This window comes from Ipomoea nil, unplaced genomic scaffold (assembly GCF_001879475.1).
Source record: "Ipomoea nil cultivar Tokyo-kokei standard unplaced genomic scaffold, Asagao_1.1 scaffold3210, whole genome shotgun sequence".
Taxonomy (NCBI): domain Eukaryota; kingdom Viridiplantae; phylum Streptophyta; class Magnoliopsida; order Solanales; family Convolvulaceae; genus Ipomoea; species Ipomoea nil.
In genome coordinates this window covers 79,737-103,358 of record NW_017619638.1, presented here as the reverse complement: position 1 = coordinate 103,358, position 23,622 = coordinate 79,737, and the positions used below count along the sequence as shown (strand labels likewise).

The following is a 23,622-nucleotide window of genomic DNA, read 5'->3' as shown; positions in this document are numbered from 1 at the left end:
CAGAGATGTTTAAAAATATCCTACGCTCTCCATTGTATTTCACTCATGAAAAACAATTACTTAACAGCAAAATACGAAAATTAGTAGAAAAAGGTTAGTCAGTCATTAATGTTTATTTCTTTTTTTTTTTTAACAGAATTGATGGTAAATAATAAATATATTGTAACTTCTAAAGAATTGGATTTAACTTATCTTTTGTGTTAATGTCTATTTGCATACTATATGCCGTATACCCCAATCACCTGATGACGATTGCACCCGTGCACTCCCTATTCACTGCTAAGATATCATTTAAACCACACAAGAGATCAGATGTCAGCAAAACTGCACTAAAAAGATCATGTGCATTGGATTTTACCAAGAGGGTGTTGGTTAGAATCGAACAGGTTTTCTTCAAGAAAATATAAATTCTATTTTATTGATATATAGACGGTTTGGCCGAGTGGTCTAAGGCGCCAGATTTAGGCTCTGGTCCGAAAGGGCGTGGGTTCAAATCCACAGCCGTCAAGAGATGTTTAAAAATATCCCTACGCTCTCCATTGTATTTCACTTTTCCATGAAAAACAATTACTTAAACAGCAAAATACGAAAATTAGTAGAAAAAAGGTTAGTCAGTCATTAATGTTTATTTCTTTTTTTTTTTATCAGAATTGATGGTAAATAATAAATATATTGTAACTTCTAAAAGAATTGGATTTAACTTATCTTTTGTGTTAATGTCTATTTGCATACTATATGCCGTATACCCCAATCACCTGATGATGACATTGCACCCGTGCACTCCCTATTCACTGCTAAGATATCATTTAAACCACACAAGAGATCAGATGTCAGCAAACCTGCACTAAAAAGATCATGTGCATTGGATTTTACCAAGAGGGTGTTGGTTAGAATCGAACAGCGATTTTCTTCAAGAAAATATTAAATTCTATTTTATTGGATATATATGACGGTTTGGCCGAGTGGTCTCAAGTGCCCAGATTTAGGCTCTGGTCCGAAAAGGGGCGTGGTTCAAATCCCACAGCTCGTCATAGAATGTTTAAAAATATCCCTACGCTCTCCATTTATTCACTCCATGAAAAACAATTAGCTTAAACAGCAAAATACGAAAATTAGTAGAAAAAAGGTTAGTAAGTCATTAATGTTATTTTTTTTTTTTTAAACAGAATTGATGGTAAATAATAAATATATTGTCAACTTCTAAAAGAATTGGATTTAACTTATCTTTTGTGTTAACTGTCTATTTGCATACTATATGCCGTTTACACGCCAATCACCTGATGATGATCATTGCACCCACGTTGCACTCCCTAATTCACTGCTAAGATATCATTTAAACCACACAAGAGATCAGATGTCAGCAAAACCTGCACTAAAAAGATCATGTGCATTGGATTTTACCAAGAGGGTGGTTGGTTAGAATCGAACAGATTTTCTTCAAGAAAATATATAATTCTATTTTATTGATATATTGACTGGTTTGGCCGAGTGGTCTAAGACGCCAGATTTAGGCTACTGGTCTGAAAGGGCGTGGGTTCAAATCCCACAGCCGTCAAGAGATGTTTAAAATATCCCTACGCTCTCCATTGTATTTCACTTTTCCATGAAAAACAATTACTTAAACAGCAAAATACGAAAATTAGTAGAAAAGACGGTGTTAGTCAGTCATTAATGTTTATTTCCTTTTTTTTTTTAATCAGAATTGATGGTAAATAATAAATATATTGTAACTTCTAAAAGAATTGGATTTAACTTATCTTTTGTGTTAATGTCTATTTGCATACTATATGCCGTATACCCCAATCACCTGATGATGACATTGCACCCGTGCACTCCCTATTCACTGCTAAGATATCATTTAAACCACACAAGAGATCAGATGTCAGCAAAACTGCACTAAAAAAGATCATGTGCATTGGATTTTACCAAGAGGGTGTTGGTTAGAATCAGAACAGGTATTCTTCAAGAAAATATAAATTCTATTTTATTGATGTATAGACGGTTTGGCCGAGTGGTCTAAGGCGCCAGATTTAGGCTCTGGTCCGAAAGGGCGTGGTTCAAATCCCACAGCCGTTCAAGAGATGTTTAAAAATATCCCTACGCTCTCCATTGTATTTCACTTTTCCATGAAAAACAATTACTTAAACAGCAAAATACGAAAATTAGTAGAAAAAAGGTTAGTCAGTCATTAATGTTTATTTCTTTTTTTTTTTAATCAGAATTGATGGTAAATAATAAATATATTGTAACTTCTAAAAGAATTGGATTTAACTTATCTTTTGTGTTAATGTCTATTTGCATACTATATGCCGTATCACCCCAATCACCTGATGATGACATTGCACCCGTGCACTCCCTATTCACTGCTAAGATATCATTTAAACCACACAAGAGATCAGATGTCAGCAAACCTGCACTAAAAAGATCATGTGCCATTGGATTTTACCAAGAGGGTGTTGGTTAGAATCGAACAGGTTTTCTTCAAGAAAATATAAATTCTATTTTATTGATATATAGACGGTTTGGCTGAGTGGTCTCAGAGCGCCAGATTTAGGCTATGGTCCTGAAAGGGCGTGGGTTCAAATCCCACAGCGTCAAGAGATGTTTAAAAATATCCCTACGCTCTCCATTGTATTTCACTTTTACATGAAAAACAATTACTTAAACAGCAAAATACGAAAATTAGTAGAAAAACGGTTAGTCAGTCATTAATGTTTATTTCTTTTTTTTTTATCAGAATTGATGGTAAATAATAAATATATTGTAACTTCTAAAAGAATTGGATTTAACTTATCTTTTGTGTTAATGTCTATTTGCATACTATATGCCGTATACCCCAATCACCTGATGATGACATTGCACCCGTGCACTCCCTATTCACTGCTAAGATATCATTTAAACCACACAAGAGATCAGATGTCAGCAAAACTGCACTAAAAAGATCATGTGCATTGGATTTTACCAAGAGGGTGTTGGTTAGAATCAGACAGGTTTTCTTCAAGAAAATATAAATTCTATTTTCATTGATGTATAGACGGTTTGGCCGAGTGGTCTAAGGCGCCAGATTTAGGCTCTGGTCCGAAAGGGCGTGGGTTCAAATCCCACAGCCGTTAAGAGATGTTTAATAATATCCCTACGCTCTCCATTGTATTTCACTTTTCCATGAAAAACAATTACTTAAACAGCAAAATACGAAAATTAGTAGAAAAAAGGTTAGTCAGTCATTAATGTTTATTTCTTTTTTTTTTTTATCAGAATTGATGGTAAATAATAAATATATTGTAACTTCTAAAAGAATTGGATTTAACTTATCTTTTGTGTTATTGTCTATTTGCATACTATATGCCGTACACCCCAATCACCTGATGATGACATTGCACCCGTGCACTCCCTATTCACTGCTAAGATATCATTTAAACCACACAAGAGATCAGATGTCAGCAAACCTGCACTAAAAAGATCATGTGCATTGGATTTTACCAAGAGGGTGTTGGTTAGAATCAGACAGGTATTCTTCAAGAAAATATAAATTCTATTTTCATTGATGTATAGACGGTTTGGCCGAGTGGTCTAAGGCGCCAGATTTAGGCTCTGGTCCGAAAGGGCGTGGGTTCAAATCCCACAGCCGTTAAGAGATGTTTAATAATATCCCTACGCTCTCCATTGTATTTCACTTTTCCATGAAAAACAATTACTTAAACAGCAAAATACGAAAATTAGTAGAAAAAAGGTTAGTCAGTCATTAATGTTTATTTCTTTTTTTTTTAAACAGAATTGATGGTAAATAATAAATATATTGTAACTTCTAAAAGAATTGGATTTAACTTATCTTTGTGTTAATGTCTATTTGCATACTATATGCCGTACACCCCAATCACCTGATGATGACATTGCACCCGTGCACTCCCTATTCACTGCTAAGATATCATTTAAACCACACAAGAGATCAGATGTCAGCAAACCTGCACTAAAAAGATCATGTGCATTGGATTTTACCAAGAGGGTGTTGGTTAGAATCGAACAGATTTTCTTCAAGAAAATATTAATTCTATTTTATGGATATATTGACGGTTTGGCCGAGTGGTCTAAGGCGCCAGATTTAGGCTCTGGTCCGAAAGGGCGTCGGTTCAAATCCCACAGCCGTCAAGATATGTTTAAAAATATCCCTACGCTCTCCATTGTATTTCACTTTTCCATGAAAAACAATTACTTAAACAGCAAAATACGAAAATTAGTAGAAAAAAGGTTAGTCAGTCATTAATGTTTATTTCTTTTTTTTTTTAAACAGAATTGATGGTAAATAATAAATATATTGTAACTTCTAAAAGAATTGGATTTAACTTATCTTTTGTGTTAATGTCTATTTGCATACTATATGCCGTACACCCCAATCACCTGATGATGACATTGCACCCGTGCACTCCCTAATTCACTGCTAAGATATCATTTAAACCACACAAGAGATCAGATGTCAGGAAACCTGCACTAAAAAGATCATGTGCATTGGATTTTACCAAGAGGGTGTTGGTTAGAATCGAACAGATTTTCTTCAAGAAAATATTAATTCTTTTTTATTGATATATTGACGGTTTGGCTGTGTGGTCTAAGACGCCAGATTTAGGCTATGGTCTGAAAGGGCGTGGGTTCCAAATCCCACAGCCGTCAAGAGATGTTTAAAAATATCCCTACGCTCTCCATTGTATTTCACTTTTACATGAAAAACAATTACTTTAACAGCAAAATACGAAAATTAGTAGAAAGACGGTTAGTCAGTCATTAATGTTTATTTCCTTTTTTTTTTTATCAGAATTGATGGTAAATAATAAATATATTGTAACTTCTAAAAGAATTGGATTTAACTTATCTTTTGTGTTAATGTCTATTTGCATACTATATGCCGTATACCCCAATCACCTGATGACGACATTGCACCCGTGCACTCCCTATTCACTGCTAAGATATCATTTAAACCACACAAGAGATCAGATGTCAGCAAAACTGCACTAAAAAGATCATGTGCATTGGATTTTACCAAGAGGGTGTTGGTTAGAATCAGACAGGTATTCTTCAAGAAAATATAAATTCTATTTCATTGATGTATAGACGGTTTGGCCGAGTGGTCTAAGGCGCCAGATTTAGGCTCTGGTCCGAAAGGGCGTGGGTTCAAATCCCACAGCCGTTAAGAGATGTTTAATAATATCCCTACGCTCTCCATTGTATTTCACTTTTCCATGAAAAACAATTACTTAAACAGCAAAATACGAAAATTAGTAGAAAAAAGGTTAGTCAGTCATTAATGTTTATTTCTTTTTTTTTTTTATCAGAATTGATGGTAAATAATAAATATATTGTAACTTCTAAAAGAATTGGATTTAACTTATCTTTTGTGTTAATGTCTATTTGCACTACTATATGCCGTACACCCCAATCACCTGATGATGACATTGCACCCGTGCACTCCCTATTCACTGCTAAGATATCATTTAAACCACACAAGAGATCAGATGTCAGCAAACCTGCACTAAAAAGATCATGTGCATTGGATTTTACCAAGAGGGTGTTGGTTAGAATCGAACAGATTTTCTTCAAGAAAATATTAATTCTATTTTATGGATATATTGACGGTTTGGCCGAGTGGTCTAAGGCGCCAGATTTAGGCTCTGGTCCGAAAGGGCGTCGGTTCAAATCCCACAGCCGTCAAGAGATGTTTAAAAATATCCCTACGCTCTCCATTGTATTTCACTTTTCCATGAAAAACAATTACTTAAACAGCAAAATACGAAAATTAGTAGAAAAAAGGTTAGTCAGTCATTAATGTTTATTTCTTTTTTTTTAACAGAATTGATGGTAAATAATAAATATATTGTAACTTCTAAAGAATTGGATTTAACTTATCTTTTGTGTTAATGTCTATTTGCATACTATATGCCGTACACCCCAATCACCTGATGATGACATTGCACCCGTGCACTCCCTATTCACTGCTAAGATATCATTTAAACCACACAAGAGATCAGATGTCAGCAAACACTGCACTAAAAAGATCATGTGCATTGGATTTTACCAAGAGGGTGTTGGTTAGAATCGAACAGGATTTTCTTCAAGAAAATATAATTCTATTTTATTGATATATATGACGGTTTGGCGAGTGGTCTAAGGCGCCAGATTTAGGCTCTGGTCCGAAAGGGCGTCGGTTCAAATCCCACAGCCGTCAAGAGATGTTTAAAAATATCCCTACGCTCTCCATTGTATTTCACTTTCCATGAAAAACAATTACTTAAACAGCAAAATACGAAAATTAGTAGAAAAAAGGTTAGTCAGTCATTAATGTTTATTTCTTTTTTTTTTTAAACAGAATTGATGGTAAATAATAAATATATTGTAACTTCTAAAAGAATTGGATTTAACTTATCTTTTGTGTTAATGTCTATTTGCATACTATATGCCGTACACCCCAATCACCTGATGATGACATTGCACCCGTGCACTCCCTATTCACTGCTAAGATATCATTTAAACCACACAAGAGATCAGATGTCAGCAAACCTGCACTAAAAAGATCATGTGCATTGGATTTTACCAAGAGGGTGTTGGTTAGAATCGAACAGATTTTCTTCAAGAAAATATTAATTCTATTTTATGGATATATTGACGGTTTGGCCGAGTGGTCTAAGGCGCCAGATTTAGGCTCTGGTCCGAAAGGGCGTCTGGTTCAAATCCCACAGCCGTCAAGAGATGTTTAAAAATATCCCTACGCTCTCCAGTGTATTTCACTTTTCCATGAAAAACAATTACTTAAACAGCAAAATACGAAAATTAGTAGAAAAAAGGTTAGTCAGTCATTAATGTTTATTTCTTTTTTTTTTTTAAACAGAATTGATGGTAAATAATAAATATATTGTAACTTCTAAAAGAATTGGATTTAACTTATCTTTTGTGTTAATGTCTATTTGCATACTATATGCCGTACACCCCAATCACCTGATGATGACATTGCACCCGTGCACTCCCTATTCACTGCTAAGATATCATTTAAACCACACAAGAGATCAGATGTCAGCAAACCTGCACTAAAAAGATCATGTGCATTGGATTTTACCAAGAGGGTGTTGGTTAGAATCGAACAGATTTTCTTCAAGAAAATATTAATTCTATTTTATGGATATATTGACGGTTTGGCCGAGTGGTCTAAGGCGCCAGATTTAGGCTCTGGTCCGAAAGGGCGTCGGTTCAAATCCCACAGCCGTCAAGAGATGTTTAAAAATATCCCTACGCTCTCCATTGTATTTCACATTTCACATTTCCATGAAAAACAATTACTTAAACAGCAAAATACGAAAATTAGTAGAAAAAAGGTTAGTCAGTCATTAATGTTTATTTCTTTTTTTTTAAACAGAATTGATGGTAAATAATAAATATATTGTAACTTCTAAAAGAATTGGATTTAACTTATCTTTTGTGTTAATGTCTATTTGCATACTATATGCCGTACACCCCAATCACCTGATGATGACATTGCACCCGTGCACTCCCAATTCACTGCTAAGATATCATTTAAACCACACAAGAGATCAGATGTCAGCAAACCTGCACTAAAAAGATCATGTGCATTGGATTTTACCAAGAGGGTGTTGGTTAGAATCGAACAGATTTTCTTCAAGAAAATATTAATTCTATTTTATTGATATATTGATGGTTTGGCTGTGTGGTCTAAGACGCCAGATTTAGGCTATGGTCTGAAAGGGCGTGGGTTCCAAATCCCACAGCCGTCAAGAGATGTTTAAAAATATCCCTACGCTCTCCATTGTATTTCACTTTTCCATGAAAAACAATTACTTTAACAGCAAAATACGAAAATTAGTAGAAAGACGGTTAGTCAGTCATTAATGTTTATTTCTTTTTTTTTTTATCAGAATTGATGGTAAATAATAAATATATTGTAACTTCTAAAAGAATTGGATTTAACTTATCTTTTGTGTTAATGTCTATTTGCATACTATATGCCGTATACCCCAATCACCTGATGACGACATTGCACCCGTGCACTCCCTATTCACTGCTAAGATATCATTTAAACCACACAAGAGATCAGATGTCAGCAAAACCTGCACTAAAAAGATCATGTGCATTGGATTTTACCAAGAGGGTGTTGGTTAGAATCAGACAGGTATTCTTCAAGAAAATATAAATTCTATTTTATTGATGTATAGACGATTTGGCCGAGTGGTCTATGGCGCCAGATTTAGGCTCTGGTCCGAAAGGGCGTGGGTTCAAATCCCACAGCCGTTAAGACATGTTTAATAATATCCCTACGCTCTCCATTGTATTTCACTTTTCCATGAAAAACAATTACTTAAACAGCAAAATACGAAAATTAGTAGAAAAAAGGTTAGTCAGTCATTAATGTTTATTTCTTTTTTTTTTTTTATCAGAATTGATGGTAAATAATAAATATATTGTAACTTCTAAAAGAATTGGATTTAACTTATCTTTTGTGTTATTGTCTATTTGCATACTATATGCCGTACACCCCAATCACCTGATGATGACATTGCACCCGTGCACTCCCTATTCACTGCTAAGATATCATTTCAACCACACAAGAGATCAGATGTCAGCAAACCTGCACTAAAAAGATCATGTGCATTGGATTTTACCAAGTGGGTGTTGGTTAGAATCGAACAGATTTTCTTCAAGAAAATATTAATTCTATTTTATGGATATATTGATGGTTTGGCCGAGTGGTCTAAGGCGCCAGATTTAGGCTTTGGTCCGAAAGGGCGTCGGTTCAAATCCCACAGCCGTCAAGAGATGTTTAAAAATATCCCTACGCTCTCCAGTGTATTTCACTTTTCCATGAAAAACAATTACTTAAACAGCAAAATACGAAAATTAGTAGAAAAAAGGTTAGTCAGTCATTAATGTTTATTTCTTTTTTTTTTAAACAGAATTGATGGTAAATAATAAATATATTGTAACTTCTAAAAGAATTGGATTTAACTTATCTTTTGTGTTAATGTCTATTTGCATATTATATGCCGTACACCCCAATCACCTGATGATGACATTGCACCCGTGCACTCCCAATTCACTGCTAAGATATCATTTAAACCACACAAGAGATCAGATGTCAGCAAACCTGCACTAAAAAGACCATGTGCATTGGATTTTACCAAGAGGGTGTTGGTTAGAATCGAACAGATTTTCTTCAAGAAAATATTAATTCTATTTTATTGATATATTGACGGTTTGACTGTGTGGTCTAAGACGCCAGATTTAGGCTATGGTCTGAAAGGGCGTGGGTCCAAATCCCACAGCCGTCAAGAGATGTTTAAAAATATCCCTACGCTCTCCATTGTATTTCACTTTTCCATGAAAAACAATTACTTTAACAGCAAAATACGAAAATTAGTAGAAAGACGGTTAGTCAGTCATTAATGTTTATTTCCTTTTTTTTTTTATCAGAATTGATGGTAAATAATAAATATATTGTAACTTCTAAAAGAATTGGATTTAACTTATCTTTTGTGTTAATGTCTATTTGCATACTATATGCCGTATACCCCAATCACCTGATGACGTCATTGCACCCGTGCACTCCCTATTCACTGCTAAGATATCATTTAAACCACACAAGAGATCAGATGTCAGCAAAACTGCACTAAAAAGATCATGTGCATTGGATTTTACCAAGAGGGTGTTGGTTAGAATCAGACAGGTATTCTTCAAGAAAATATAAATTCTATTTTATTGATGTATAGACGGTTTGGCCGAGTGGTCTAAGGCGCCAGATTTTGGCTCTGGTCCGAAAGGGCGTGGGTTTAAGTCCCACAGCCGTTAAGAGATGTTTAACAATATCCCTACGCTCTCCATTGTATTTCACTTTTCCATGAAAAACAATTACTTAAACAGCAAAATACGAAAATTAGTAGAAAAAAGGTTAGTCAGTCATTAATGTTTATTTCTTTTTTTTTTTTATCAGAATTGATGGTAAATAATAAATATATTGTAACTTCTAAAAGAATTGGATTTAACTTATCTTTTGTGTTAATGTCTATTTGCATACTATATGCCGTATACCCCAATCACCTGATGACGACATTGCACCCGTGCACTCCCTATTCACTGCTAAGATATCATTTAAACCACACAAGAGATCAGATGTCAGCAAAACTGCACTAAAAAGATCATGTGCATTGGATTTTACCAAGAGGGTGTTGGTTAGAATCAGACAGGTATTCTTCAAGAAAATATAAATTCTATTTTATTGATGTATAGACGGTTTGGCTGTGTGGTCTAAGGCGTCAGATTTAGGCTCTGGTCCGAAAGGGCGTTGGTTCAAATCCCACAGCCGTCAAGAGATGTATAAAAATATCCCTACACTCTCCACTGTTTTTTCACTCCATGAAAAACAATTACTTAAACAGCAAAATACGAAAATTAGTAGAAAAAAGGTCAGTAAGTCATTAATGTTTTTTTTTTTAACAGAATTGATGGTAAATAATAAATATATTGCAAATTCTAAAAGAATTGGATTTAAGTTATCTTTTGTGTTAACGTCTATTTGCATACTATATCCCGTATACCCCAATCACCTGATGATGATATTGCACCCTTGCACTCCCTATTCACTGCTAAGATATCATTTAAACCACACAAGAGATCAGATGTCAGCAAAACTGCACTAAAAAGATCATGTGCATTGGATTTTACCAAGAGGGTGTTGGTTAAAATCGAACAGGTTTTCTTCAAGAAAACATAAATTCTATTTTATTGATATATAGATGGTTTGGCCGAGTGGTCTAAGGCGCCAGATTTAGGCTATGGTCTGAAAGGGCGTGGGTTCAAATCCCACAGCCGTCAAGAGATGTTTAAAAATATCCCTACACTCTCCATTGTATTTCAATCCATGAAAAACAATGTTTACTTAAACAGCAAAATATGAAAATTAGTAGAAAAAAGGTCAGTAAGTCATTAATGTTTTTTTTTTTTAACAGAATTGATGGTAAATAATAAATATATTCCAAATTCTAAAAGAATTGGATTTAACTTATCTTTCGTGTTAACGTCTATTTGCATACTATATGCCGTATACCCCAATCACCTGATGATGATATTGCACCCTTGCACTCCCTATTCACTGCTAAGATATCATTTAAACCACACAAGAGATCAGATGTCAGCAAAACTGCACTAAAAAGATCATGTGCATTGGATTTTACCAAGAGGGTGTTGGTTAAAATCGAACAGGTTTTCTTCAAGAAAACATAAATTCTATTTTATTGATATATAGATGGTTTGGCCGAGTGGTCTAAGGCGCCAGATTTTGGCTATGGTCCGAAAGGGCGTGGGTTCAAAAATCACAGCCGTCAAGAGATGTTTAAAAATATCCCTACACTCTCCATTGTATTTCACTCCATGAAAAACAATGTTTACTTAAACAGCAAAATACGAAAATTAGTAGAAAAAAGGTTAGTCAGTCATTAATGTTTATTTCTTTTTTTTTTTAAACAGAATTGATGGTAAATAATAAATATATTGTAACTTCTAAAAGAATTGGATTTAACTTATCTTTTGTGTTAATGTCTATTTGCATACTATATGCCGTACACCCCAATCACCTGATGATGACATTGCACCCGTGCACTCCCTATTCACTGCTAAGATATCATTTAAACCACACAAGAGATCAGATGTCAGCAAACCTGCACTAAAAAGATCATGTGCATTGGATTTTACCAAGAGGGTGTTGGTTAGAATCGAACAGATTTTCTTCAAGAAAATATTAATTCTATTTTATTGATATATTGACGGTCTGGCCGAGTGGTCTAAGGCGCCAGATTTAGGCTCTGGTCCGAAAGGGCGTGGGTTCAAATCCCACAGCCGTCAAGAGATGTTTAAAAATATCCCTACGCTCTCCATTGTATTTCACTTTTCCATGAAAAACAATTACTTAAACAGCAAAATACGAAAATTAGTAGAAAAAAGGTTAGTCAGTCATGAATGTTTATTTCTTTTTTTTTTTTAAACAGAATTGATGGTAAATAATAAATATATTGTAACTTCTAAAAGAATTGGATTTAACTTATCTTTTGTGTTAATGTCTATTTGCATACTATATGCCGTACACCCCAATCACCTGATGACGACATTGCACCCGTGCACTCCCTATTCACTGCTAAGATTTCATTTAAACCACACAAGAGATCAGATGTCAGCAAAACTGCACTAAAAAGATCTTGTGCATTGGATTTTACCAAGAGGGTGTTGGTTAGAATCAGACAGGTATTCTTCAAGAAAATATAAATTCTATTTTATTGATGTATAGACGGTTTGGCTGAGTGGTCTAAGGCGCCAGATTTAGGCTCTGGTCTGAAAGGGCGTGGGTTCAAATCCCACAGCCGTTAAGAGATGTTTAAAAATATCCCTACGCTCTCCATTGTATTTCTCTTTTCCATGAAAAACAATTACTTAAACAGCAAAATACGAAAATTAGTAGAAAAAAGGTTAGTCAGTCATTAATGATTTTTTTTTTTTTTTTATCAGAATTGATGGTAAATAATAAATATATTGTAACTTCTAAAAGAATTGGATTTAACTTATCTTTTGTGTTAATGTCTATTTGCATACTATATGCCGTATACCCCAATCACCTGATGACGACATTGCACCCGTGCACTCCCTATTCACTGCTAAGATATCATTTAAACCACACAAGAGATCAGATGTCAGCAAACCTGCACTAAAAAGATCATGTGCATTGGATTTTACCAAGAGGGTGTTGGTTAGAATCGAACAGATTTTCTTCAAGAAAATGTTAATTCTATTTTATTAATATATTGATGGTTTGGCTGTGTGGTCTAAGACGCCAGATTTAGGCTCTGGTCCGAAAGGGCGTGGGTTCAAATCCCACAGCCGTCAAGAGATGTTTAAAAATATCTCTACGCTCTCCATAGTATTTCACTTTTCCATGAAAAACAATTACTTTAATAGCAAAATACGAAAATTAGTAGAAAGACGGTTAGTCAGTCATTAATGTTTATTTCCTTTTTTTTTTATCAGAATTGATGGTAAATAATAAATATATTGTAACTTCTAAAAGAATTGGATTTAACTTATCTTTTGTGTTAATGTCTATTTGCATACTATATGCCGTATACCCCAATCACCTGATGACGACATTGCACCCGTGCACTCCCTATTCACTGCTAAGATATCATTTAAACCACAAAAGAGATCAGATGTCAGCAAAACTGCACTAAAAAGATCATGTGCATTAGATTTTACCAAGAGGGTGTTGGTTAGAATCAGACAGGTATTCTTCAAGAAAATATAAATTCTATTTTATTGATGTATAGACGGTTTGGCCGAGTGGTCTAAGGCGCCAGATTTAGGCTCTGGTCTGAAAGGGCGTGGGTTCAAATCCCACAGTTGTCAAGAGATGTTTAAAAATATCCCTACGCTCTCCATTGTATTTCACTTTTCCATGAAAAACAATTACTTAAACAGCAAAATACGAAAATTAGTAGAAAAAAGGTTAGTAAGTCATTAATGTTTTTTTTTTTTTTTAACAGAATTGATGGTAAATAATAAATATATTGCAAATTCTAAAAGAATTGGATTTAACTTATCTTTTGTGTTAACGTCTATTTGCATACTATATTCCGTATACCCCAATCACCTGATGACGACATTGCACCCGTGCACTCCCTATTCACTGCTAAGATATCATTTAAACCACACAAGAGATCAGATGTCAGCAAAACTGCACTAAAAAGATCATGTGCATTGGATTTTACCAAGAGGGTGTTGGTTAGAATCAGACAGGTATTCTTCAAGAAAATATAAATTCTATTTTATTGATGTATAGACGGTTTGGCTGTGTGGTCTAAGGCGCCAGATTTAGGCTCTGGTCCGAAAGGGCGTTGGTTCAAATCCCACAGCCGTCAAGAGATGTATAAAAATATCCCTACACTCTCCACTGTTTTTTCACTCCATGAAAAACAATTACTTAAACAGCAAAATACGAAAATTAGTAGAAAAAAGGTTAGTAAGTCAGTAATGTTTTTTTTTTTTAACAGAATTGATGGTAAATAATAAATATATTGTAACTTCTAAAAGAATTGGATTTAACTTATCTTTTGTGTTAATGTCTATTTGCATACTATATCCCGTATACCCCAATCACCTGATGATGATATTGCACCCTTGCACTCCCTATTCACTGCTAAGATATCATTTAAACAACACAAGAGATCAGATGTCAGCAAAACTGCACTAAAAAGATCATGTGCATTGGATTTTACCAAGAGGGTGTTGGTTAAAATCGAACAGGTTTTCTTCAAGAAAACATAAATTCTATTTTATTGATATATAGATGGTTTGGCCGAGTGGTCTAAGGTGCCAGATTTAGGCTCTGGTCCGAAAGGGCGTGGGTTCAAATCCCACAGCCGTCAAGAGATGTTTAAAAATATCCCTACACTCTCCATTGTTTTTCACTCCATGAAAAACAATTACTTAAACAGCAAAATACGAAAATTAGTAGAAAAAAGGTTAGTCAGTCATTAATGTTTATTTCTTTTTTTTTTTTTTAAACAGAACTGATGGTAAATAATAAATATATTGTAACTTCTAAAAGAATTGGATTTAACTTATCTTTTGTGTTAATGTCTCTTTGCATACTATATGCCGTACACCCCAATCACCTGATGATGACATTGCACCCGTGCACTCCCTATTCACTGCTAAGATATCATTTAAACCACACAAGAGATCAGATGTCAGCAAACCAGCACTAAAAAGATCATGTGCATTGGATTTTACCAAGAGGGTGTTGGTTAGAATCGAACAGATTTTCTTCAATAAAATATTAATTCTATTTTATTGATATATTGACGGTTTGGCCGAGTGGTCTAAGGCGCCAGATTTAGGCTCTGGTCCGAAAGGGCGTGGGTTAAATCCCACAGTTGTCAAGAGATGTTTAAAAATATCCCTACGCTCTCCATTGTATTTCACTTTTCCATGAAAAACAATTACTTAAACAGCAAAATACGAAAATTAGTAGAAAAAAGGTTAGTAAGTCATTAATGTTTTTTTTTTTTAACAGAATTGATGGTAAATAATAAATATATTGCAAATTCTAAAAGAATTGGATTTAACTTATCTTTTGTGTTAACGTCTATTTGCATACTATATTCCGTATACCCCAATCACCTGATGACGACATTGCACCCGTGCACTCCCTATTCACTGCTAAGATATCATTTAAACCACACAAGAGATCAGATGTCAGCAAAACTGCACTAAAAAGATCATGTGCATTGGATTTTACCAAGAGGGTGTTGGTTAGAATCAGACAGGTATTCTTCAAGAAAATATAAATTCTATTTTATTGATGTACAGACGGTTTGGCTGTGTGGTCTAAGGCGCCAGATTTAGGCTCTGGTCCGAAAGGGCGTGGGTTCAAATTCCACAGCCGTCAAGAGATGTTTAAAAATATCCCTACACTCTCCATTGTTTTTCACTCCATGAAAAACAATTAATTAAACAGCAAAATACGAAAATTAGAAGAAAAAAGGTTAGTCCGTCATTAATGTTTATTTCTTTTTTTTTTTTTAAACAGAATTGATGGTAAATAATAAATATATTGTAACTTCTAAAAGAATTGGATTTAACTTATCTTTTGTGTTAATGTCTATTTGCATACTATATGCCGTACACCCCAATCACCTGATGATGACATTGCACCCGTGCACTCCCTATTCACTGCTAAGATATCATTTAAACCGCACAAGAGATCAGATGTCAGCAAACCTGCACTAAAAAGATCATGTGCATTGGATTTTACCAAGAGGGTGTTGGTTAGAATCGAACAGATTTTCTTCAATAAAATATTAATTCTATTTTATTGATATATTGACGGTTTGGCTGAGTGGTCTCAGGTGCCAGATTTAGGCTCTGGTCCTAAAGGGCGTGGGTTCAAATCTCATAGCTATCAAGAGATGTTTAAAAATAACCCTACGCTTTCCATTTTATTTCACTCCATGAAAAACAATTACTTAAACAGCAAAATACGAAAATTAGTAGAAAAAAGGTCAGTAAGTCATTAATGTTTTTTTTTTTTTTTAACAGAATTGATGGTAAATAATAAATATATTGCAAATTCTAAAAGAATTGGATTTAACTTATCTTTTGTGTTAATGTCTATTTGCATACTATATGCCGTACACCCCAATCACCTGATGATGACATTGCACCCGTGCACTCCCTATTCACTGCTAAGATATCATTTAAACCACACAAGAGATCAGATGTCAGCAAACCTGCACTAAAAAGATCATGTGCATTGGATTTTACCAAGAGGGTGTTGGTTAGAATCGAACAGATTTTCTTCAATAAAATATTAATTCTATTTTATTGATATATTGACGGTTTGGCCGAGTGGTCTAAGGCGCCAGATTTAGGCTCTGGTCCGAAAGGGCGTGGGTTCAAATCCCACAGTTGTCAAGAGATGTTTAAAAATATCCCTACGCTCTCCATTGTATTTCTCTTTTCCATGAAAAACAATTACTTAAACAGCAAAATACGAAAATTAGTAGAAAAAAGGTTAGTAACTCAGTAATGTTTTTTTTTTTAACAGAATTGATGGTAAATAATAAATATATTGCAAATTCTAAAAGAATTGGATTTAACTTATCTTTTGTGTTAACGTGTATTTGCATACTATATTCCGTATACCCCAATCACCTGATGACGACATTGCACCCGTGCACTCCCTATTCACTGCTAAGATATCATTTAAACCACACAAGAGATCAGATGTCAGCAAAACTGCACTAAAAAGATCATGTGCATTGGATTTTACCAAGAGGGTGTTGGTTAGAATCAGACAGGTATTCTTCAAGAAAATATAAATTCTATTTTATTGATGTATAGACGGTTTGGTTGTGTGGTCTAAGACGCCAGATTTAGGCTCTGGTCTGAAAGGGTGTGGGTTCAAATTCCACAGCCGTCAAGAGATGTTTAAAAATATCCCTACGCTCTCCATTGTATTTCATTTTTCCATGAAAAACAATTACTTTAACAGCAAAATACGAAAATTAGTAGAAAGACGGTTAGTCAGTCATTAATGTTTATATCCTTTTTTTTTTTATCAGAATTGATGGTAAATAATAAATATATTGTAACTTCTAAAAGAATTGGATTTAACTTATCTTTTGTGTTAATGTCTATTTGCATACTATATGCCGTATACCCCAATCACCTGATGACGACATTGCACCCGTGCACTCCCTATTCACTGCTAAGATATCATTTAAACCACACAAGAGATCAGATGTCAGCAAAACTGCACTAAAAAGATCATGTGCATTGGATTTTACCAAGAGGGTGTTGGTTAGAATCAGACAGGTATTCTTCAAGAAAATATAAATTCTATTTTATTGATGTATAGACGGTTTGGCCGAGTGGTCTAAGGCGCCCGATTTAGGCTTTGGTTCGAAAGGGCGTGGGTTCAAATCCCACAGCCGTTAAGAGATGTTTAAAAATATCCCTACGCTCTCCATTGTATTTCACTTTTCCATGAAAAACAATTACTTAAACAGCAAAATACGAAAATTAGTAGAAAAAAGGTTAGTCAGTCATTAATGTTTATTTCTTTTTTTTTTTTATCAGAATTGATGGTAAATAATAAATATATTGTAACTTCTAAAAGAATTGGATTTAACTTATCTTTTGTGTTAATGTCTATTTGCATACTATATGCCGTATACCCCAATCACCTTATGACGACATTGCACCCGTGCACTCCCTATTCACTGCTAAGATATCATTTAAACCACACAAGAGATCAGATGTCAGCAAACCTGCACTAAAAAGATCACGTGCATTGGATTTTACCAAGAGGGTGTTGGTTAGAATCGAACAGGTTTTCTTCAAGAAAATATAAATTCTATTTTATTGATATATAGACGGTTTGGCTGAGTGGTCTCAGGTGCCAGATTTAGGCTCTGGTCCTAAAGGGCGTGGGTTCAAATCTCACAGCTATCAAGAGATGTTTAAAAATAACCCTACGCTCTCCATTTTATTTCACTCCATGAAAAACAATTACTTAAACAGCAAAATACGAAAATTAGTAGAAAAAAGGTCAGTAAGTCATTAATGTTTTTTTTTTAACAGAATTGATGGTAAATAATAAATATATTGCAAATTCTAAAAGAATTGGATTTAACTTATCTTTTGTGTTAACGTCTATTTGCATACTATATGCCGTATACCCCAATCACCTGATGATGATATTGCACCCTTGCACTCCCTATTCACTGCTAAGATATCATTTAAACCACACAAGAGATCAGATGTCAGCAAAACGGCACTAAAAAGATCATGTGCATTGGATTTTACCAAGAGGGTGTTGGTTAAAATCGAACAGGTTTTCTTCAAGAAAATATTAATTCTATTTTATTGATATATTGACGGTTTGGCCGAGTGGTTTAAGGCGCCGGATTTAGTCTCTGGTCCGAAAGGGCGTGGGTTCAAATCCCACAGCCGTTAAGAGATGTTTAAAAATATCCCTACGCTCTCCATTGTATTTCACTTTTCCATGAAAAACAATTACTTAAACAGCAAAATACGAAAATTAGTAGAAAAAAAGTTAGTCAGTCATTAATGTTTATTTCTTTTTTTTTTTTAAACAGAGTTGATGGTAAATAATAAATATATTGTAACTTCTAAAAGAATTGGATTTAACTTATCTTTTGTGTTAATGTCTATTTGCATACTATATGCCGTACACCCCAATCACCTGATGATGACATTGCACCCGTGCACTCCCTATTCACTGCTAAGATATCATTTAAACCACACAAGAGATCAGATGTCAGCAAACCTGCACTAAAAAGATCATGTGCATTGGATTTTACCAAGAGGGTGTTGGTTAGAATCGAACAGATTTTCTTCAAGAAAATATTAATTCTATTTTATTGATATATTGACGGTTTGGTTGTGTGGTCTAAGACGCCAGATTTAGGATCTAGTCTGAAAGGGCGTGGGTTCAAATCCCATAGCCGTCAAGAGATGTTTAAAAATATCCCTACGCTCTCCATTGTATTTCACTTTTCCATGAAAAACAATTTCTTTAACAGCAAAATACGAAAATTAGTAGAAAGACGGTTAGTCAGTCATTAATGTTTATTTCCTTTTTTTTTTTTATCAGAATTGATGGTAAATAATAAATATATTGTAACTTCTAAAAGAATTGGATTTAACTTATCTTTTGTGTTAATGTCTATTTGCATACTATATGCCGTATACCCAAATCATCTGATGACGACATTGCACCCGTGCACTCCCTATTCACTGCTAAGATATCATTTAAACCACACAAGAGATCAGATGTCAGCAAAACTGCACTAAAAAGATCATGTGCATTGGATTTTACCAAGAGGGTGTTGGTTAGAATCAAACAGGTATTCTTCAAGAAAATATAAATTCTATTTTATTGATGTATAGACGGTTTGGCCGAGTGGTCTAAGGCGCCAGATTTAGGCTCTGGTCCGAAAGGGCGTGGGTTCAAATCCCACAGCCGTTAAGAGATGTTTAAAAATATCCCTACGCTCTCCATTGTATTTCACTTTTCCATGAAAAACAATTACTTAAACAGCAAAATATGAAAATTAGTAGAAAAAAGGTTAGTCAGTCATTAATGTTTATTTCTTTTTTTTTTTATCAGAATTGATGGTAAATAATAAATATATTGTAACTTCTAAAAGAATTGGATTTAACTTATCTTTTGTGTAAATGTCTATTTGCATACTATATGCCGTATACCCCAATCACCTGATGACGACATTGCACCCGTGCACTCCCTATTCACTGCTAAGATATCATTTAAACCACACAAGAGATCAGATGTCAGCAAAACTGCACTAAAAAGATCATGTGCATTGAATTTTACCATGAGGGTGTTGGTTAGAATCGAACAGGTTTTCATCAAGAAAATATAAATTCTATTTTATTGATATATAGACGGTTTGGCTGAGTGGTCTAAGGTGCCAGATTTAGGCTCTAGTTCGAGAGGGCGTGGGTTCAAATCACACAGCTATCAAGAGATGTTTAAAAATAACCCTACGCTCTCCATTTTATTTCACTCCATGAAAAACAATTACTTAAACAGCAAAATACGAAAATTAGTAGAAAAAAGGTCAGTAAGTCATTAATGTTTTTTTTTTTAACAGAATTGATGGTAAATAATAAATATATTGCAAATTCTAAAAGAATTGGATTTAACTTATCTTTTGTGTTAACGTCTATTTGCATACTATATGCCGTATACCCCAATCACCTGATGATGACATTGCACCCTTGCACTCCCTATTCACTGCTAAGATATCATTTAAACCACACAAGAGATCAGATGTCAGCAAAACAACACTAAAAAGATCATGTGCATTGGATTTTACCAAGAGGGTGTTGGTTAAAATCGAACAGGTTTTCTTCAAGAAAACATGAATTCTATTTTATTGATATATAGATGGTTTGGCCGAGTGGTCTAAGGCGCCAGATTTAGGCTCTGGTCTGAAAGGGCGTGGGTTCAAATCCCACAGCCGTCAAGAGATGTTTAAAAATATCCCTACACTCTCCATTGTATTTCACTCCATGAAAAACAATTACTTAAACAGCAAAATACGAAAATTAGTAGAAAAAGGTTAGTTAGTCATTAATGTTTATTTCTTTTTTTTTTTTTAAACAGAATTGATGGTAAATAATAAATATATTGTAACTTCTAAAAGAATTGGATTTAACTTATCTTTTGTGTTAACGTCTATTTGCATACTATATGCCGTATACCCCAATCACCTGATGATGATATTGCACCCTTGCACTCCCTATTCACTGCTAAGATATCATTTAAACCACACAAGAGATCAGATGTCAGCAAAACAGCACTAAAAAGATCATGTGCATTGGATTTTACCAAGAGGGTGTTGGTTAAAATCGAACAGGTTTTCTTCAAGAAAACATAAATTCTATTTTATTGATATATAGATGGTTTGGCCGAGTGGTCTAAGGCGCCAGATTTAGGCTCTGGTCCGAAAGGGCGTGGGTTCAAATCCCACAGCCCTCAAGAGATGTTTAAAAATATCCCTACACTCTCCATTGTATTTCACTCCATGAAAAACAATAACTTAAACAGCAAAATACGAAAATTAGTAGAAAAAAGGTTAGTTAGTCATTAATGTTTATTTCTTTTTTTTTTTTAAACAGAATTGATGGTAAATAAGAAATATATTGTAACTTCTAAAAGAATTGGATTTAACTTATCTTTTGTGTTAATGTCTATTTGCATACTATATGCCGTACACCCCAATCACCTGATGATGACATTGCACCCGTGCACTCCCTATTCACTGCTAAGATATCATTTAAACCACACAAGAGATCAGATGTCAGCAAACCTGCACTAAAAGATCATGTGCATTGGATTTTACCAAGAGGGTGTTGGTTAGAATCGAACAGATTTTCTTCAAGAAAATATTAATTCTATTTTATTGATATATTGACGGTTTGGCCGAGTGGTCTAAGGCGCCAGATTTAGGCTCTGGTCCGAAAGGGCGTGGGTTCAAATCCACAGCCGTCAAGAGATGTTTAAAAATATCCTACGCTCTCCATTGTATTTCACTTTTCCATGAAAAACAATTACTTAAACAGCAAAATACGAAAATTAGTAGAAAAAAGGTTAGTCTGTCATTAATGTTTATTTCTTTTTTTTTTTATCAGAATTGATGGTAAATAATAAATATATTGTAACTTCTAAAAGAATTGGATTTAACTTATCTTTTGTGTTAATGTCTATTTGCATACTATATGCCGTATACCCAATCACCTGATGACGACATTGCACCCGTGCACTCCCTATTCACTGCAAAGATATCATTTAAACCACACAAGAGATCAGATGTCAGCAAACCTGCACTAAAAAGATCATGTGCATTGGATTTTACCAAGAGGGTGTTGGTTAGAATCGAACAGGTTTCTTCAAGAAAATATAAATTCTATTTTATTGATATATAGATGGTTTGGCTGAGTGGTCTCAGGTGCCAGATTTTGGCTCTGGTCTAAAGGGCGTGGGTTCAAATCTCACAGCTATCAGAGATGTTTAAAAATAACCTACGCTCTCCTTTTTATTTACTCCATGAAAAACAATTACTTAAACAGCAAAATACGAAAATTAGTAGAAAAAAGGTCAGTAAGTCATTAATGTTTTTTTTTTTTTTAACAGAATTGATGGTAAATAATAAATATATTGCAAATTCTAAAAGAAATGGATTTAACTTATCTTTTGTGTTAACGTCTATTTGCATACTATATGCCGTATACCCCAATCACCTGATGATGATATTGCACCCTTGCACTCCCTATTCACTGCTAAGATATCATTTAAACACACAAGAGATCAGATGTCAGCAAACTGCACTAAAAAGATCATGTGCATTGGATTTTACAAGAGGGTGTTGGTTAAAATCAAACAGGTTTTCTTCAAGAAAACATAAATTCTATTTTTATTGATATATAGATGGTTTGGCCGAGTGGTCTAAGGCGCCAGATTTAGGCTCTGGTCCGAAAGGGCGTGGGTTCAAATCCACAGCCGTCAAGAGATGTTTAAAAATATACCTACAATCTCCATTGTATTTCACTCCATGAAAAACAATTACTTAAACAGCAAAATACGAAAATTAGTAGAAAAAAGGTTAGTCAGTCATTAATGTTTATTTCTTTTTTTTTTAAAAGAATTGGATTAACTTATCTTTTGTGTTAATGTCTATTTGCATACTATATGCCGTACACCCAATCACCTGATGACGACATTGCACCGTGCACTCCCTATTCACTGCTAAGATATCATTTAAACCACACAAGAGATCAGATGTCAGCAAAACTGCACTAAAAAGATCATGTGCATTGGATTTTACCAAGAGGGTGTTGGTTAGAATCGAACATTTTCTTCAAGAAAAATAAATTCTATTTTATTGATATATAGACGGTTTGGCCGAGTGGTCTAAGGCGCCAGATTTAGGCTCTGGTCCGAAAGGGCGTGGGTTCAAATCCCACAGCCGTCAAGAGATGTTTAAAAATATCCCTACGCTCTCCATTGTATTTCACTTTTCCATGAAAACAATTACTTAAACAGCAAAATACGAAAATTAGTAGAAAAAAGGTTAGTCAGTCATTAATGTTTATTTCTTTTTTTTTTTATCAGAATTGATGGTAAATAATAAATATATTGTAACTTCTAAAAGAATTGGATTTAACTTATCTTTTGTGTTAATGTCTATTTGCATACTATATGCCGTATACCCCAATCACCTGATGACGACATTGCACCCGTGCACTCCCTATTCACTGCTAAGATATCATTTAAACCACACAAGAGATCAGATGTCAGCAAAACTGCACTAAAAAGATCATGTGCATTGGATTTTACCAAGAGGGTGTTGGTTAGAAATCGACAGGTTTTCTTCAAGAAAATATAAATTCTATTTTATTGATATATAGATGTTTTGGCCGAGTGGTCTAGGTGCCAGATTTAGGCTCTGGTCCGAAAGGGCGTGGGTTCAAATCCAC

General features: G+C 34.3%; 19 non-coding genes across 19 annotated transcripts; all 19 read left to right on the top strand.

Annotated features, from left to right (window-relative positions):
- Positions 1 to 428: 428 nt before the first annotated feature.
- TRNAL-UAG lies at positions 429 to 507 on the top strand. Its single transcript has one exon. It is a non-coding gene; the product is annotated as a tRNA-Leu (tRNA).
- Positions 508 to 3,033: 2,526 nt separating this feature from the next.
- On the top strand, positions 3,034 to 3,113 carry TRNAL-UAG. Its single transcript has one exon. It is a non-coding gene; the product is annotated as a tRNA-Leu (tRNA).
- Positions 3,114 to 3,551: 438 nt separating this feature from the next.
- On the top strand, positions 3,552 to 3,631 carry TRNAL-UAG. The gene has a single exon. It is a non-coding gene; the product is annotated as a tRNA-Leu (tRNA).
- A 435-nt stretch (positions 3,632 to 4,066) lies between these two features.
- TRNAL-UAG lies at positions 4,067 to 4,146 on the top strand. Its single transcript has one exon. It is a non-coding gene; the product is annotated as a tRNA-Leu (tRNA).
- A 956-nt stretch (positions 4,147 to 5,102) lies between these two features.
- TRNAL-UAG lies at positions 5,103 to 5,182 on the top strand. Its single transcript has one exon. It is a non-coding gene; the product is annotated as a tRNA-Leu (tRNA).
- Positions 5,183 to 5,620: 438 nt separating this feature from the next.
- On the top strand, positions 5,621 to 5,700 carry TRNAL-UAG. The gene has a single exon. It is a non-coding gene; the product is annotated as a tRNA-Leu (tRNA).
- Positions 5,701 to 7,169: 1,469 nt separating this feature from the next.
- Positions 7,170 to 7,249, top strand: TRNAL-UAG. Its single transcript has one exon. It is a non-coding gene; the product is annotated as a tRNA-Leu (tRNA).
- Positions 7,250 to 8,209: 960 nt separating this feature from the next.
- Positions 8,210 to 8,289, top strand: TRNAL-UAG. The gene has a single exon. It is a non-coding gene; the product is annotated as a tRNA-Leu (tRNA).
- A 1,471-nt stretch (positions 8,290 to 9,760) lies between these two features.
- On the top strand, positions 9,761 to 9,840 carry TRNAQ-UUG. Its single transcript has one exon. It is a non-coding gene; the product is annotated as a tRNA-Gln (tRNA).
- Positions 9,841 to 11,809: 1,969 nt separating this feature from the next.
- TRNAL-UAG lies at positions 11,810 to 11,889 on the top strand. Its single transcript has one exon. It is a non-coding gene; the product is annotated as a tRNA-Leu (tRNA).
- A 438-nt stretch (positions 11,890 to 12,327) lies between these two features.
- On the top strand, positions 12,328 to 12,407 carry TRNAL-UAG. Its single transcript has one exon. It is a non-coding gene; the product is annotated as a tRNA-Leu (tRNA).
- A 950-nt stretch (positions 12,408 to 13,357) lies between these two features.
- TRNAL-UAG lies at positions 13,358 to 13,437 on the top strand. Its single transcript has one exon. It is a non-coding gene; the product is annotated as a tRNA-Leu (tRNA).
- A 939-nt stretch (positions 13,438 to 14,376) lies between these two features.
- On the top strand, positions 14,377 to 14,456 carry TRNAL-UAG. The gene has a single exon. It is a non-coding gene; the product is annotated as a tRNA-Leu (tRNA).
- Positions 14,457 to 16,426: 1,970 nt separating this feature from the next.
- On the top strand, positions 16,427 to 16,506 carry TRNAL-UAG. The gene has a single exon. It is a non-coding gene; the product is annotated as a tRNA-Leu (tRNA).
- Positions 16,507 to 19,508: 3,002 nt separating this feature from the next.
- Positions 19,509 to 19,588, top strand: TRNAL-UAG. Its single transcript has one exon. It is a non-coding gene; the product is annotated as a tRNA-Leu (tRNA).
- A 941-nt stretch (positions 19,589 to 20,529) lies between these two features.
- TRNAL-UAG lies at positions 20,530 to 20,609 on the top strand. The gene has a single exon. It is a non-coding gene; the product is annotated as a tRNA-Leu (tRNA).
- A 435-nt stretch (positions 20,610 to 21,044) lies between these two features.
- Positions 21,045 to 21,124, top strand: TRNAL-UAG. The gene has a single exon. It is a non-coding gene; the product is annotated as a tRNA-Leu (tRNA).
- Positions 21,125 to 21,558: 434 nt separating this feature from the next.
- On the top strand, positions 21,559 to 21,637 carry TRNAL-UAG. Its single transcript has one exon. It is a non-coding gene; the product is annotated as a tRNA-Leu (tRNA).
- A 1,400-nt stretch (positions 21,638 to 23,037) lies between these two features.
- On the top strand, positions 23,038 to 23,117 carry TRNAL-UAG. Its single transcript has one exon. It is a non-coding gene; the product is annotated as a tRNA-Leu (tRNA).
- The last annotated feature ends 505 nt before the right edge of the window (positions 23,118 to 23,622 follow it).